The 18050-nt window shown below is 42.5% G+C and overlaps 1 long non-coding RNA gene across 3 annotated transcripts; it reads right to left on the minus strand.

Moving 5' to 3' along the window:
- Positions 1-4136: 4136 nt before the first annotated feature.
- Positions 4137-9382, minus strand: LOC119324164. Of its 3 annotated transcripts, XR_005156791.1 has the most exons (7): positions 8772-9382; positions 8596-8666; positions 8426-8501; positions 8185-8305; positions 7319-7450; positions 7181-7246; positions 4137-5820 (listed from the first exon to the last, which is right to left on the minus strand). It is a non-coding gene; the product is annotated as an uncharacterized LOC119324164 (long non-coding RNA). The 3 variants fall into 3 exon arrangements; XR_005156792.1 differs by having other exon boundaries at positions 7319-7447; positions 8185-8501; XR_005156790.1 differs by having other exon boundaries at positions 8185-8501.
- Positions 9383-18050: the final 8668 nt, after the last annotated feature.

Here is an 18050-nt window from a genome sequence, read left to right on the forward strand (position 1 = left end):
CCACTATTGGGGAACGTAGTAATTTCAAAAATTTCCTACGATCACGCAAGATCTATCTATGTGATGCATAGCAACGAGAGGGGGAGTGTATATTCATACCCTTGAAGATTGCTAAGCGGAAGCCTTTATCAACGCGGTTGATGTAGTCTTACACCTTCACGATCCGCCCCGATCAAGTACCGAACGTACGGCACCTCCGCGTTTAGCACACGTTCAGCTCGATGGCGTCCTCGCCTTCTTAATCCAGCAAGACAGGCGAAGTCGTAGACGAGTTTCGGCAGCACGACGGTGTGGTGACAGTGTTGGTGAAGAACAATCTCCGCAGGACTTCGCCTAAACACTACGGAAACTATGATGGAGGACAAACTAGAGGGGACGGGGTTGCCGACACATGACTTGGTGTTTCTTGATGTGTCTTTGGTGCTACCCCTACCCCTCTATTTATATGTTGAGCCTTGGGGTCGAAACTTGGAGTAAAAGCCTCCACAAAGTCGGTTTCACCTGAAAGGCAAGAGTCCTTCTCAGACTCCAGGGCCAGACGCCAGGGTACCCGGCGTCTGGACCCAGACGCCAAGGACCCTGGCGTCTGGCCCCTGGACTCCACAAAACTTCCTTTTGCACTTTCCAAAAACCTTATGGGCTTTCCCCTTTGGCCCAAATAAAGTGTTCTCGTACCCAAACATTTCGGGAAACATCCGGAACCCCTTCCGGTGAATTCCAGAACCCTTCCGGAGACCTAACACTATTATCCCATATATCAATCTTTATCTCCGGACCATTCTAGAGTTCCTTGTCATGCCCGTGATCGTATCCTGGACTCCGAACAACATTCGGTCACCAACATACGTAACTCATATAATACTATATCATCAACGAACGTTAAGCGTGCGGACCCTATGGGCTCGAGAACTATATAGACATGACCGAGACACCTCTCTGGTCAATAACCAATAGCGGAACCTGGATGCCCATATTGGCTCCTACATATTCTACGAATATCTTTATCGGTCGAACCGCATAACAACATACGTTGTTCCCTTTGTCATCGGTATGTTACTTGCCCGAGATTCGATCATCGGTATCTCAATACCTTGCTCAATCTCGTTACCGGCAAGTCTCTTTACTCATTATGTAATGCATCATCCCACAACTAACTCATTAGTCACATTGCTTGCAAGGCTTATAGTGACTTGCATTACCGAGAGGCCCAGAGATACCTCTCCGACAATCGGAGTGACAAATCTAATCTCGATCTATGCCAACTCAACAAGTACCATCGGAGACACCTGTAAAGCACCTTTATAATCACCTAGTTACGTTGTGACGTTTGGTAGCACACAAAGTGTTCCTCCGATAATCGGGAGTTGCATAATCTCATAGTCGTAGGAGCATGTATAAGTCGTGAAGAAAACAATAGCAGTAAACTAAAACGATCAAGTGCTAAGCTAACGGAATGGGTCAAGTCAATCACATCATTCTCCCAATGATGTTATCCCGTTTATCAAATGACAACTCATGTCTATGGTTAGGAAACCTTAACCATCTTTGATCAATGAGCTAGTCAAGTAGAGGCATACTAGTGACGCTTTATTTGTCTATGTATTCACACATGTATTATGTTTCTGGTGAATACAATTATAGCATGAATAATAAACATTTATCATGAATTAAGGAAATAAATAATAACTTTATTATTGCCTCTAGGGCATATTTCCTTCAATATATATAAACTAGGTATGTCCTCGGAGATACCAAATACTTACTGGAGAGGCCGGATACACTACAAAAAAAATACACTTCCGTGATGATACGTGTTTGTCACAGTAGGTTGCGTTTTTTGTCATGCATGTACATCCATGACAAATTTATGACAAAATCAAGATAGTCATACCTGTGCTGTCGTAGAAGTGTTCCATGACATTACTAAAATTATCATCACGGAAGTGTCCACTTCCGTGACGATAAATTGCGCGTCACAGAAGTGCTTTCGTCAAGGGTCACCGACACGTGGCATCCACCATAACGGAACGCCGTTAAGCTATCGGGCCGGGTTTTGGATCCGATAACCCGTTAACAGCCCCGACCAATGGGGATTTTCCACGTGTAAAATCATCATTGGCTGGAGGAAACACGTGTCGACTCATCGTTGGGACAGATGTCATCCACTCATTGGACAGAAGCCGCCTATGATACGTGGACACGTGGCACGGCCCAACAGTGGCCCATTCCTGTGAAAAGGCCGGCCCGTTTGACTTGGTCAAAAGGTGGCGGGCCGACCCATGGAAAGCCTGTTAACGGCCTGTTCGCGTATAGCCCATTTACAGCCCGCTAACCCAAGGCATGTTACGCCCTATCCGAATTAGGCCCAGTAGCGTCATCTGAGCCATCAAATATGATTCCAGTCCGTTTTCACTTCTGGCCCATGTATGTCCCATGACGTCTTTCCGCCCATATGAGGCCCTTTGTAACTATTGGCCCATTAACGGCCCGTGTTGAAACTAGCCCGTAATGAACAGTATATCACTTTACACCCATAAACGGCCCGTGGTGAAACTGGCCCGTAATGAACAGTGTATCACTTTATACCCATTCACGGCCCGTTATTCCATTGGGTCGTTTCCAGCCCAAGTTATCTTTCGGCCTTCTGAGGGCCCATTTATTCTTGGGCTCATTTGCAGCATTCGGTTACTTATGGCCCATTACTGTCATTTTCTACTTGTGGGCCAAATTCAGCTAGTCGTTACAGTCGGCCCGTTTGTGGACCGTTAATCTGTTGGGCCATTTTCATAGCATCACCAAATACGGCCTATTAACGGCCTGCTATGGTCAGCCCATAAAACGTACTATTTCCATTAAAGGCCCGTGTACGGCCCATTAAAGGCCCGTACAATACCCATAAATGAGTCGGCCCTTAAAAGGCCCATGGATCCTACGAGACGTAGAAGGCCCATGATCCTACGAGACGTAGAAGGCCCATGGACCCGACGACCCATTGAAGGCCCATGGACCCGACGGCCCATTCAAGGCCCATGGGTCCGGCGGCCCATTGAAGGCACATGGGTCTGACGGCCCATTGAAGGCCCATGGGTCCGACGGCCCATACATGACCCATGGATCCACTACAAGAAATATGTCTACTTTTGACCACCACTATTGGTCACTGAATGGTCGTTGTTTTCCATTTGTGACTTTTTTGTGACCAAAAACAGAAGGTAAAAAGCTGGCAGTCGTAAACTGAAATTAACGACCTTCTTCGGGATAAGGTCGTAGAAGTTTACGACCAAAACAAAAGGTCGTTGAACCCATGACTGACCTTTTGTTTTGGTCACTGGCTGGCTGCCCAGTCCACGTCGTATCCGACGTGGCAATCTGACATGGCAAAGTTGCGACCAATTGAAAAGGTCATTACTTAGATTCAACCTGGTCCATTTCGGTGCTTTAGATGGGCCGAGCCCAACAATTCAGCCCATTTATTGTTTTTTCATGTGAATTTTTGGTTGGCTGCATGGGCCTGGCCCAACAGACTTATTTTTTGGGCAACAACATTTTACAGTCCACAATTTTTTGGGCCTCAGCCTTTTTCCAGCCCATTTGTCAATTTTCTTTTGTCTTTTTCCATTTTAAAGTAGGTCCCACTAGTCAATTGGGAACCAATTACCACAGGTCAATACTATATTTGTGTAATTAGATAATTTGATTCAAAAAGAGCCAACAAGGCATAATATTTCATACAACAGCCAACCAGTACATTACAATCCTGTACACCCAAAACTGAGATAGTACATTACAACAGCCAAGCAAAGTACATAGTACAAATCTGGTATTCAGCTATAAAATACAGCTAAATATACACATAACTAGCTCCAGTGAGCTAAAACGCATTCTGGGTGTGGTTTTTCTTTGGGATTCGTCTTCCTACAACTCATGTACACCCAACTTTTAAAGAATGAAGGCCAGCATCTGCAAATAATAAATTATGAAAAGGTAGAAAAATAATCAAGTGAATCCATGAATACAAAATTCTCATAACGATGAAAATTTGTTGCAAAACTTTAGATTTAACAGGGAACCATGCATATAAAAAAATTGTTGCAGAATTTTAGATTTAACAAGAAACCATGCATATAACATTCTCATAACATCAAAATGTGAGATATATTTTGCAAACGATAAGTACCAGCATAGTACAAGTTAACAGACATTACAAGCTAACAGTGATTTTTCCAATGATTTTCCACTTTAGAATAAGGCACATGCATCAATTTTTATAGTCAAGAACAAAGAAGATAGTGCTGACTAGAATAGGCCAGAGAGATGACATAACTTGGGCAGCCGAAAATGGTGAAATGATGATCTGCTTGTTCTTAGACAGCTTAATGAGCACCTGATATCAAAAAATAGTATTTTAAAGGAAAAAATAGGCTCCAATCAGCCTGCATACAACAATAAAACTGTTAGGAGAATATACAGTTACCAACATCATGCATAAAACAACTTTGATGATGTAATATTTACTAAAAATGACAAGCCAGGTTTCAAGTATAAACCACTAATGGAGCATGCAACAAATGTACTTGATATCAACTTAACTAATTCCACATGAGTCTTGTACGTTCCAATATACATGATCAGTCCAAGATCAAGCTTATTCAGCAAATAAAGTAAAGAGGATCACCACCATAATGGACCAATGGGTACAAATCGACCAAAAAAATCCCAGTAGAAGCTAATGCACAAAAATATTCAACATTCCTCATAAGCATGCTGAATTAATCACATTTTGGTTCTAAAAAATGGAGAGAGGATCAGCACCATAATGGACCAATGGGTACAAATCGACCAAAACAATCCCAGAAGAAGCTAATGCACAAAAATATTCAACATTCCTCATAAGCATGCCAAATTAATCACATTTTTGTTCTAAAAAATGGAGAGAATAGATGTGCCTCATGAGTAATCCTATGAGATAACTAGAAGAAAAACAGTGAAGGGAATCTGTAGTATAATCCATTCAGAACAATACTCAAGCCAGTCAGGTTAAGCAACATATGCATGTGAGTTTGATCTTCAGGATTAATAGAACAAGACAGATAAATTAATGACTTTTCTGAAACTATAAGAGATAGTAGCACACATACTGTAACTATTCAACTTTCAACTATAAGAGGCTATAGACTATCAAATAAAGAACATCAGTTACAGAACTCTGTATCAGGTAGGCAGTAAGCATGCTTAAAAATCACATGGACATACCTATACATATTTCCCATACTACATAAGTACTAAACAAACAAACAAGTGCTCACTTGAAAACCTTCCATGCACATGATAGTAGCTCTTCCCTCGTATCATATAAAAAATATTTGCCAAGTAACATCAGACTGCTATTCACATACAGCAAGAGAACCTTCCACACACACCATTATTTTAACCCACGAGAGAAAAGAAAGGTCCTTATCATCAGGTACAAAAGCAGAAGCATTCAAACAACTAGAGAAGCACAACAGCAAAAGCATTGAAAGAGCAGCAGGCTTGGACTGTGACATGTCATATCTTATAAACTTAGGCAAGTGTTCTCAGGTTATCCTTAACATCATGCACTAACTTGGGTAATTAGCATCAAACAATACATATCAAGACAAGGCTAGGCAAGATAATAAAGACTTGGGAAAATATAGCAGAGTTATAAAAAATGATATGTGCCCTTAAAGAGAGGGCAGTGTCAAGTGCAGCCACAGACATAGGCATTAGCCGCACCCATGACCCCTGGACACTCTCACAACCGAAGAGGAGGTGCCTTGCATATGGTCTCCTTCGAGTCTGCGAGAGAAAGAACGAGGTGAAGGTCAATACGCATCACACTCATCTGGTACAAGGAGATCATCAAAATGCATCACACTCATGATCATCAAAATGCAACAGCATGAACATGTAGCAGCAAATGAATATCCATACACAGAATAGCACGATTGGATAGCTTCAACTGCTTTGCAAGTACTTCAACGTACTATAACAACACAATGGCTTAACATGTCATGTTTCTTAAAGCTAGAATGTGGCACTAAACCAGCCAAATCGATTAATTAAAATTAGAAGATAAAATCTAACACTGCAAGAGCCTGTCCAAAGGTAGAACTATGACAGGAAAATTTGCTGGCGCAAGTTGATACAGGCGAGCATGTGGGAGAATAGATGTATGGCTACATGAACCTGAACATACGTAGTAGTCTATAAACATCCGATTGAAACTAGCAGGAAAGTAATCTTGTACTAATGTACTCTGGGAAATACAGTAACAAATGCATGATTATAAAAAAAGCTCGACTGATAAAACAACTGCTATGCGTCAGGTGCCACAACAAGCAAAAGAAATTGAACACCCAAAAAGAATAACATCCTTGTTCTAGCAAATACAAAACAGAGAGAAGGCTGCAAAGGAAGATTTCTCAAAAAACAAGTAGCCATTTCTGCTAAGATGCAAATGGATATCAATACTTCACACAATGGCACAACAATTACAGCACAATAGCTTACTCCAGGTTCTTATTTAACTCAAGAGGTGGCACTAAACTAGCAAAATAAATTTAAAAGGAATATGCAATCCAAAACTTTAGTACCTGCTAGGGATTCCAAAGATAAAACTACTACATCATGTTAACTATTAGTATGGCTACAAACAACCTCTTACAGACATCAACTTCAATGTCATCAAGCAAGCAAATCGCTATGACTACATAAATAGAATCCTAAAGTAATACACTATGACAAGTAAAGATTAACAAAGCATAACAGAGTGCAAACAAAAATCATACAGTTCACATGTCACATAATTAGCAGGCATAGAATCATACATTTATTGTGATTAGCATGCATAGAATCATATAGTTACCATCACTAGCAGGCATAGAATCATACAGTTACCATGACTAGCCGGCATATGATCTTATGGTGATGCACCATATCAAATACCAGTACATGCATTGAGCAAATACAAGTTTAGCCCACAATGAACAGGGGGCGCTAGGCAATCCAGTAGCAATGTCATATATAGGTAATAATAACAGGACCTTAGATAATTAGTTTTCGTTCTTACTTACACAAGTTGACAGAATGTACTCAATATATTCTAATAAAAAGGATTGGGAGCAGAGGGAGAGGGAGGTGGAGATGGACATGCTACCTGCTGCTGCGGTGGTGCCTCTTGGTGGTCGTGCTTGAGCTCCTCCTCCTGATGCTGCTCACTGACCTGCAGGCCAAACAAGACCATGCGTGAGCTGCAGCACAGGCACATACAAGAAGTGAAGGTAAGGAGAAGAACCTGGAAGAAGAGAGGTGCTCTGTCCTCCTTCGTCCGTGCCCGTCCTCCTCGTCCGTGCCTATGTCAAACAACCACCATTCATCGCTTGCGAGCACCATGCGCCTTGGTTGGCCATGAAGCTCTTGTCCTCTGCTGCACGGATGAAACCCAAAGCATCAGTACAGCTACACTGGCACATAGTACAGACATGGTATTATAGACATTCTATAATTTACTAGCACCCAAATATATATACATGTGCAAATGTTGTTTGAAGATTTGTATCTACAGAATGTTGTGTGGAAATTGTTATTGCTGTAGATGAATCCTATATATTATTGTATATATACTCACTGAGTTACAATAGTTGTGGTGCAGTGTGCAGGTTATTTTAGAAGATGCCACGTGCAAATTCTTATCTCTATAGGTGATTCTCAATAATTATAACAAAGAAAGGTTAGTAAGTGTTGGTCTCCATCTCCAATATATCTGTTGGATTTTAATTCAAATCTTTTCCTAGGTGGCAATATGAGTTAACATATTACCTGGAGGTCGTCCTGAATTTAGGATACAGAGCTGCATTTCTTTCAATTAATAAAAGGACCTATTATATGCAGATCATCGTCGAAAACTGACTACGGTACAACATCGTCGAGAACAGATCATCAAAAGCAAAATGGAGGAGCAGGGTACTTTACTCTCTGATGATGGTATATTGACATGGGCCGTTAGTCTAGTCATGGAGGAGAAATGTAAAAAAATCAGTAAACATGCTAGTGCTCTGCATAGTGTTGCTCCATAGCTCAACTGAACTTTAGAAAAAAGTAAGACAAAGAAAGTACAGTTCGTGACTTGAGAGGCCAGGATTGAGGGTAAAAACGACTGACCCAAGAGACCAGAGTCTCGTCGTCCTTGTTGGGCTCGTCGGCCAGGATCGGTCTCTTGTCGGTGATGATCTCCAGAAGCACGAGGCCGAAGGAGAAGACGTCGGACCGATCGGTTATTTTCCTGGTGTTGGTGTACTCCGGCACCATGTACGTGCCAAACCAGTCAATGCCATTGGGTGCGTTTTATTCAGGTCAGGAACAGGTAAACGTAACGGCAAGGAAATTGGAATGCTAGGCTTACCCAAAAGTCCCCATCACCCGGGTAGAAACATGGTTGTCATCTCCATGCTGGATCTTGACCAGCCCAAAGTCGGCAACTTGCACGAGACAGAAAAGCTCGATCATAATCAGAGATGAACATTCAGAATATATCTTCCAACCAAACAACATGATCCCGTCATGCATTTTTACCTTGGGCTCAAAGTTGTCATCGAGAAGGATGTTGGCCGCCTTGATGTCGCGATGGATGACCTTAGAATGACCTGACAAGATACATTTAATCGAGGCCAGTTATGCAGTGCAACAGTGCATCGTCAGTCAGTCATACAAGTTCACATCAAAATCAATGGAGACATCCAGCGACTTACAGTCCTCTTGCAGGTATGGCACGCCCTTGGCCGCCACGAGCTTGATCCGCCACCTGCGCTCCAAGTCCACCAGCGTCGGCCCGTCGCCGTCGTGGTGCAGCCGATCTCCATCTCGCCGATTAACGCAGGCGACGCTTGCCCTCCATCTCGCCGATCTCCAAGTCCTTGCGGTCCTCGACCTCCTGGGGTGCGGGGATGAGGTCGGGGTGTGCAGAGGATGTGGCTGATGGATGTGCGCCAGAAGGCGCATCCCCGCGCGCGGGCGACGTAGTAGAAGCCCGTGGCGCAGGGGATGAGGCCGTGCGACGAGGCGCGGATCCAGCTCGACAACGTTGCGGACCCAGAAGGCCCGCTATGGTGGTGGCGGATCTGGTCACGGACTGGCCTCGTCGGCCCGATCTGGTGCCATGGGAGAGAGGGAGAGGTGCGGTACAGAGTGGTGGCCGGGGAAGGATCGACGGCGGTGGGGGTGAGAGGAGGACGGCGGGATTCCTGCCTGAGGTTGCCAGGATCGGCCACCGGAGGCGGCGGGCGGCAAGGGAGGGGTGCAGAGCAAGGGTTCGCGCGAGAGAGAGGAGGTCACGAGGGATGGGGTTGACTGGGGTTCGAGAGGGGGGTTTGCTGCCGTGGGTTGGATGGATGGACGGATGGAATGGTCGGATGGATGCCATGTCATAGATCCAAGCCACAAGTAATTCTACCAATCAGAAGCTTATGTAGTTTTTTCTTTTTTTCTCTTATAAGGCAAATGCCCAATGTTATGTCAAAATTCATGGCAAAGTTTGTCCAAATGGTCTCATATTTTGCATAAGTGTGCATCTTGGAATGAAAAACGATGTTGCTAAAGGGAGTTTTCATTTTATTTGCACAAAAAATTTATTTTCCATTTTTCGAGTGCCCCAAATAGGTTTTTTTGTGAATGACCTACCATATATTTGTTGCAAAATTGTACCGAACCAATTTTCTAAAATATTAGGTCATATTTAATGAACAATTGACCAACTGGTTGGGTGTCAAAAGTTTTGATCCACCTTTCGTTAAAAAGACAAATTCCCGCCGATTTAGTAGGAAGCGGGTCAAATTTGAACTGCAGCTGCCTCATAGTTTGCTCTTTATTTTTTTTCAAAAATCATTTCTAGGTACATAAGTATCTATTTAATCAGAGAAACTTCAAAAGTTTTCCAAGATTCAACCACTAGCTAGGAACGGTCAAGCCCGCTATTTTGACCGCATTTTGAAACGGGCATAAAAAATTCAAGAAACTCAAAAAAATGGAAAATCTTCGCATTGTGTCATTATATGTGACCAAGTTTCCAGGAAAAATAATGAACTTATAATACAAAAATTATTTTAAAAAAGTGTTATCAGAAATGAGCTATCATGCGTGAAGATGCATGGCTTTCAAGCCAAATGATCAATCTTATGGCCACATTCATGGCATAATTTGTTCAAATGATCTTATATTGTGCATAAGGGTGCATCTTGTAATTCCAAACAATGTTGCCTAAGGGAGTTTTCATTTTCTTTCCACGAAAAATACATTTTCCATTTTCCGAGTGCCCGAAATGAGTTTCTTTTGTGAAGGACCTACCATATATTTGTTGCAAAATTGGACCTAATCAATTTTCTAAAATACGAGGCCATATTTAATGCATAATTGACCAAATGGCTGGGTGTCAAAAGTTTTGATCCACCTCTGGTGAAAAAGACAAATTCCCGCTGATTCAGTAGGAAGCGGGTCAAATTTGAACTCCAGTTGCCTCATAGTTTGCTCTTTATTTTTTCCAAAAATCATTTCTAGGTACATAATTATCTATTTAATCAGAGAAACATCAAAAAAAACAAGATTCAACCACTAGCTAGGAACGGTCAAGCCCGCCGTTTTGACTGCATTTTGAAACGGGCATAAAAAATTCAAAACAAATAAAAAATTGGAAAACATTCGCATTATGTCATTAAATGTGACCAAGTTTCCAGGAAAAATAATAAACTTGTAATATGGAAATTATTTTAAAAAAGTGTTCTCAGAAATGAGCTATCATGCGTGAAGATGCATGGCTTTCAAGTCAAATGATCAATCTTATGGCCACATTCATGGCATAGTTTGTTCAAATGATCTCATATTGTGCACAAAGGGTGCATCTTGGAATGGCAGACAATGTTGCCTAAGGGAGTTTTCATTTTCACTGGACGAAAAATTCATTTTCCATTTTTCGAGTGCCCGAAATGAGTTTTATTTGTGAAGGACCTATAATATATTTGTTGCAAAATTGTACCAAATCAATTTTCTAAAATTTTAGGACATATTTAATGCACAATTGACCAAATGGTTAGGTGTCAAAAGTTTTTATCCACCTCTGGTGAAAAAGACAAATTTCCGCTGATTCAGTTGGAAACGGGTCAAATTTGAACTGCAGTTGCCTTATAGTTTGCTCTTGATTTTTTCCAAAAATCATTTCTAGGTACATAAGTATCTATTTAATCAGAGAAACACGAAAAAAATTCCAAGATTCAACCACTAGCTAGGAACGGTTATTCCCGCCGTTTTGACCGCAGTTTCAAACGGGCATAAAAAATTCAAAACAAAATCAAAAAAATTCAAAACATTCACATTGTGTCATTATATGTGACCAAGTTATCAGGAAAACTTATAAACTTTTAATACGGCAATTATTTTAAAAAAGTGTTCTCAGAAATGAGCTATCATGCATGAAGATTCATGGCTTTCAAGTCAAATGATCAATCTTATGGCCACATTCATGGCATAGTTTGTTCAAATGATCTTATATTGTGCACAAGGATGCATCTTGGAATTCCAAACAATGTTGCCTAAGGGAGTTTTCATTTTCTTTGCACGGAAAATACATTTCCCATTTTCCGAGTGCCCGAAATGAGTTTTTTTTTGTGAAGGACCTGCCATATATTTGTTGCAAAATTGGACCTAATAAATTTTATAAAATAATAGGCCACATTTAATGCACAATTGACAAAATGGTTGGGTGTCAAAAGTTTTGATCCACCTCTGGTGAAAAAGACAAATTCCCGTCGATTCAGTAGGAAGCGGGTCAAATTTGAACTGCAGTTGCCTCATAGTTTGCTCTTTATTTTTTCCAAAAATCATTTCTAGGTACATAAATACCTATTTAATCAAAAAATATGGTTTGGTGGCGATACGTCGAGGTTTGGACGGTGGCTGAGGGCCCCAACTGTAGAGCGTGTAAGCTCGCATGCCCGTCGCATGGTCACCGTGTGACCATGGTGTTGCCATGCGTTCTGGGCGGACTAGGATTGTCTAGTGGGTTGGGCACTCCCCAGGTAGGTGCTAGGAAGAAAATTATAACATAAGATTCTCATGAGGAGACCGAACAATGCTCAAATATGAATTAGCAGCCAAGTGTTTGATTAGCGGTATGGAAATGCACATGGCCAATGGGCGTGTGTTTTGGCTGAGGATGATCATATACTAAGAAGAATGTGTTCACAAATTTTTAGGGAAATCATGAATATATAAATAACACTTCCTTCACAAAGTGTTGCTCTGAACAGAATAGGAAAATGAATATTGTTGAATTATTTTTGAACTAGGCAAGGAAGGTTTTTGACATATTTGATGAAGATATGATCCAAAGAATTTATGAGAATTTTTTGGGAATTTTTGGAATAACAGAAATATAGGTTGCTTCAGAACCTAGGGCAAAAATTGACACATGGACATGACACATAGGCAAAACTGATGAGATGGTGCCTAGTCATTGCAACCCACAACAATTTATAAGGCTATGACCATCTATATTGGTCATTAACAACTAGAAATAAGGCAGCGTACTAGCGCTGTTTGCTTTATGACCATTTCATGTAAGGAAATTATGACATTTCTAACCAAAATGGTCGCAACGGTTTAGGGTTTGGAGCCCCCCGAACAGCCTTTGACCAATTGGTCTCAAATGGTCATAGATCTATGGCCAATTCTTCCAGGGTCACTGACAGAAGGTCACTAGTTGACATATTTCTTGTAGTGATCGTACGGCCCGTGAAGGGCCATGGTCGGGCGAGTTGGCCCCCATTTGAATGATATAGCATATTCAAAGAATTATCCTACTCAATACTATCACCTCTAAATAGCATACACTATACAACAAAGAGATCAAGGCATAGAAAGGTAGAATAATCCTACACCATACAATAAAGAAATTACAACCGATTATACCCACTGAGCATTATGGTTCGGCACAGGTGTTAATGAAACATACACAAACAGCAAATTACATACACTGGGCAAATACAACTCATACATCATGGATGCGCATCAACTTAACTCCATTTGAACTATAATTGATTGGCCGGATTCAGGTAGCACAAATTTCACTCTGCAAAATCTCCAATTCCTTCATGGTTACCTCAGCGTCTTGTTTCATTTTTTGACTCCTGCATCTAATACCTGCATGTCCAGTCTCAACTTGTTGATTAAATATTGACAATCATGTACACGTTGTCTTGCCACCTCTAGTTGATGCTCGAGAACATCAGCACATTCCAATTCCAATCCATAATCATTCGGTAACAACCATGCCACATTGCTCGCAGATCTTTGTGTTGATGTCACTTCATCCTGAAATGTTTCTGTAAGTACACATGACTAGGGCAAAAATATAGTTACAACAGTGAAGCGAGCAAGACACTATTTTGTACTACATGGAAAAACATGACTAACAATAATGTTACACGTCATGAAGCATAAGAAGGTGATATTTTAAAAATTATAAGAAAGATAGTCTGTGCAGCCTGCATACAGAAATCCCTCTTAGTTCACCAGAGAAGCATGATGTTGGGGCCCAATCGAAAACACAGACAAGTTACAAATTTAGACAACGCATTGCGTATAAGCAAGCAGTTGGCCATTCTGTATCTCAATTAAAGTCTTAGGGAGCATAATGAACAGCAGAGGGTTTCATACAAACATACTACAACAGGCAAAACTATGCAATCATTAGCGTAGTATAAACTAGATTGTGAGCCTCATGCATAGACTTCAAAGCTTCAGGCACACTTCGGCAGAGTAATTAAATGGTAAGGCCTTTAATTATGTAAACTAATAGTTATACAAGTGCCGAACATTAGGCATGATTATTTGGGCATCTCATTAACTGAGGACAAATAAAGTAATTGAAAAGAGCAAATTAACTATGCCTGAAACAAATAAGGAATTGAACTATTGAGTTGCATACAGTGACTTACCTTAGCAGGTTGAAGAGGCTCAGCACAACTCCTACTTCTCTTGCAAGGCTCCTTCCTAACATATTGTACTTGGAAATCCTCAATCTTATCTTCATTGCACCCCTCTGCAAGGTGACACAAACTAGTTACTCGTCTCCTTGGAAGATAAATATGCATACTTTCCAGTCTGTGAACACAAAAGGATGAGATTATAACAAAACAACACCACATAATGAAACATGCCGCATCTCTTGCACTTGCACACAATGAAATGAGAATTTACTATGTCTGCACTACGTAAAAACTAGGCATACCTTCGAACTAGATCTCCAGGTACTCTTGGAGAGCCTACTGTAGTGTACAGCCAAACCTTTATGCCACCTATGAGTTAGACAAGGCCCCACTACAGTAGCCCTTGGTGTTTAAATCGTTGACAAGCTCTGTTAGAGTGTTAGGTCAAGAACAGCAAGTAATCAAAGCAAACAGTCCTAGTATGGCTGGCTCATGCAAACAAGCAATTGAACAGATGTGTGAGCAAATCTTACATATCAAGAAAAGAAGCAAAGAAGGAGGCTTAAAGACCATCACTTGACTGACCAGATTTAAGGGGCATTTAAACATCATGTGCAACGTATGAACTAACATAAACATTGCATATTCCAGATTCTACAATGGAATGCACATGTATTAGGTTATGCCATGTATGATGATGCCTAAATGTACAAATAGCAGGCAGGAGTGATTCATCATTGCACGCACAATTGAATTGCGGGTTAAGGGCCAGTTCGATTCCGTCTTTTCAGGGCATATTGTCAAAATAAGCCATAAAAGATGTAAAGAAGTCATTTTTGAGTTATGGGCTTGGGCTTAACTAATTTCGCTTTGGAGGGGGGTGTTTCGGGTAGAACCTCACTAAAAATTGAAGGGAAGGGGAATAGTGAAATGACTCTGTTGTCTGCCTATATTACACTCAAAATGCAACTGTTGATGCCCGTGTCACACCTGACCCTCAAGTAAAAACAAACACGCAAGCATTCATTGCCTGCCCGCTTGCATCTCCTCTCCCCTTTCCCTCTACCTCGATCCCCTGCCTGCAGCACTAGGGTTCTTCCAGCGAGCCGTCACCACTGGTCCCATCTGGCCTGGTCCTCGACGATGCTATGTCCAGCTAGGCTACATGGCCGACGGGTAGGGGAAAATCTCCCTGGCTGCTCCTCCCTCTGGCACCGCCCCTCATTCTCATGGTCTCCAGCAGCTGCTCCACTGTGGTTCGTCCAACGCACTACTCCGGCGGGTGCTGCACAACTACGGCTGATGCCACACTGCAGCAGAAGGCACCTTATTCCCCCTCCCCTCCTCCCAGGCCATGGCCTTGAGGTGCTGTTGAAGGATGAGCTCATCCAACAAGGTGAGGATCTCCTCTGATTTTTTGCCAAATTTTCATTCTGATCCACTATATGATGAATTGCTATGAGCTGCTTCTGCTGCTGCTATATGATGCATTGCTATGAGCTGCTCCTGCTGCTGCTATATGATGAATTGCTATGAGCTGCTCCTGCTGCTGCTGTATGATGAGTTGCTATGAGCTGCTGCTCCTGCTATATGATGAATTGCTATGAGTTGTCGCTGCTGCTATATGATGAGTTGCTATAAGCCGCTCCTGCTGCTGCTATATGATGAATTGCTATGAGCTGCTCCTGCTGCTGCTATATGATGAATTGCTATGAGCTGCTCCTGCTGCTGTTATATGATGAGTTGCTATGAGCTGTTGCTGGTATATGATGAATTGCAGACTACTGCTGCTGTATGATGAGTTGCTATGAGCTGATGCTGCTGCTATATGATGCTTTCAGGTGGTGCTGCTATATGATAATAACCAGCCACTTGGACCATCGAATTTCAATAAATAATTGTTCTTCATTTAAATGTGGGTCATGCATTCTTCGTTTAAATTAGGCAATGGGATCTCTATGGAAAACATTGACCAAAGTAGATTGTGCCAAGTAGATGGTATCTTTGTATTTGCATTTTGAGCAAATAGTGATGGTCTATTTTCCCATCATATTAATTACTGCACTGGATTCAATTTGTGATGTTTGCAAGTCAAATTAATTTCCATATGGGCAGCAAAATGAAAAAAATATAATGCAATCTAGACTTTCCACTGATCATACCAAAGATAAGCTGAAAACGCAATGAAAAGAACTGGTTGGCTTATTACATGGAGCTTATATTCACATGTGCTTATTTTCTTAGGATAACTCATAATAATTGTCCCTGAGAAACTTGGCTAATAGAACTGGCATACAAATAACTGCAATGGAGGAGTGACGTACCATAGCACACTGTATAGGCTCACCGCGGTCTCTCCTTTTTTGCGATGTTCCATGAAATTGCCACATACATGTTATACTTTTTCATTGTGTAACCCTATCTGCAAGTTGACACGGCTAATTTCAGACATCTCTACATGATACTACATTGCATATCCCTTGCGCATATTTAAACCACCAATTAACGATTGTGTGTGTACCATAAACTAGCCATGACTCTGTATGCTGGACTAGCAGGCACTCTAAGGGAGCCTAATGTAGTGCACTGGAATTCCTACATGCCACCTACGATTTTGTGTAATGTACTGCCCCTGTTCCTAAATATATGTCTTTGTAGAGATTCCAGTATGGACCACATACAGATGTATATAGATGCATTTTTGAGTGTAGATTCACTCATTTTGCTCCGTATGTAGCCTATAGTGGAATCTCTAGAAAGACTTATATTTAGGAACGGAGGTACGAGGTAGTATCATGTATGACATCTACATATCTAATTTAGCAGCCAATAGTAGAAATCATTGTCTGCACAAAGGGATTACTGGTGGAAAATCCTAGCAAAGCACGCTGGCAGGCACAGAACAATACAAGAGAGAGACGCGCTTACAAGATCATAGCAATGCCTCAGTCTAGGATCTTGGTTGGCCAAGCTGTTAGATCTAGAAGAAACATCTTCCTTGTAGTTTTTGCCAACTGCATAATAGGTAACAGCGACCGGTTAGTATATTTGAAGTACATCGGGCAGGTGATGCTGGACGGGTTTAAAGGTGACAAGTACCTAGGCCGTGGCGGGTGCTTGGCATCTCTCCAGACGGTGGGAATCAGGTTAGAAACGTCAAGGGTGATGACGCTGCGCTGGCTGTCGGGGTCCGGTAAGGAGATCTAGAACTGTCGAGTAGGGTGTTTGTGGAGCGGCTCCGGTAGGGTGGACTACGGTGTGGGCGAAGCGGATCTGTGGCCGTGGATGAGGGCGTAGGTGAAGCTGGTCCGGTGGTTGGGTTAAGGATGGTGTCGACGACGCGGATCTGTGGCCGTGGACGGGGCATCAGAAGTTGCTCCGGTGGTTGGGTTAAGGATGATGTCAACGACGCGGATCTGCGGCCATGGACGGGGCGTCAAAAACTGCTCTAGTGGTTGGGTTAAGGGTGGTGTCGACGATACGGATCTGCAGCCGTGGACGTGGCGTCAGAAGCTGCTCCGGTGGGTTGGATGAGGGTGCGAGGAAGCGGATCTGAGGCCGTGGACTTGTGAGTTGGCAAAGCAGCCCCGGTAGGGTTGAGAATGGTATGGGCGAAGCTACTCCGGTAGGGTTGACGATGGTGTCGACGAAGCGGCTCCGGTAGGGTTGAGGAAGGTGTCGGCAAAGCGGCTCCGGTAGGGTTGAGGAAGGTGTCGGCGAAGAGGATCAGAGGCCGTCGACGGGGCCGTCGATGGGGCGGCTCCGGGGGGTGGACGAAGCATCTCCGGTGGGGAGTACGAATGAGCCGTTGCAGATGCGCGATGGTTGACGAGAGTACCAGTGAAGCAGATCCGGCGCCATGGACAAAGACCGGCACTGAATGGGCTATGGTACAGTGTTGGATGAGCAGTCTACTTGTTTCTAGGGGAGGTGGGAGGGGTAGATGCGGCTGTAGAAGCAGATCCGGCGAGGTGGACGCCGCTGGCAGTGAATGGGCTATGGTACGCCGGTGGATGAGCAGTCTAGGGTTTCGAGAGGGGAGGGGAGAAAGGG

The sequence above is a fragment of the Triticum dicoccoides genome, chromosome 6B (assembly GCF_002162155.2).
Source record: "Triticum dicoccoides isolate Atlit2015 ecotype Zavitan chromosome 6B, WEW_v2.0, whole genome shotgun sequence".
Taxonomy (NCBI): Eukaryota; Viridiplantae; Streptophyta; class Magnoliopsida; order Poales; family Poaceae; genus Triticum; species Triticum dicoccoides.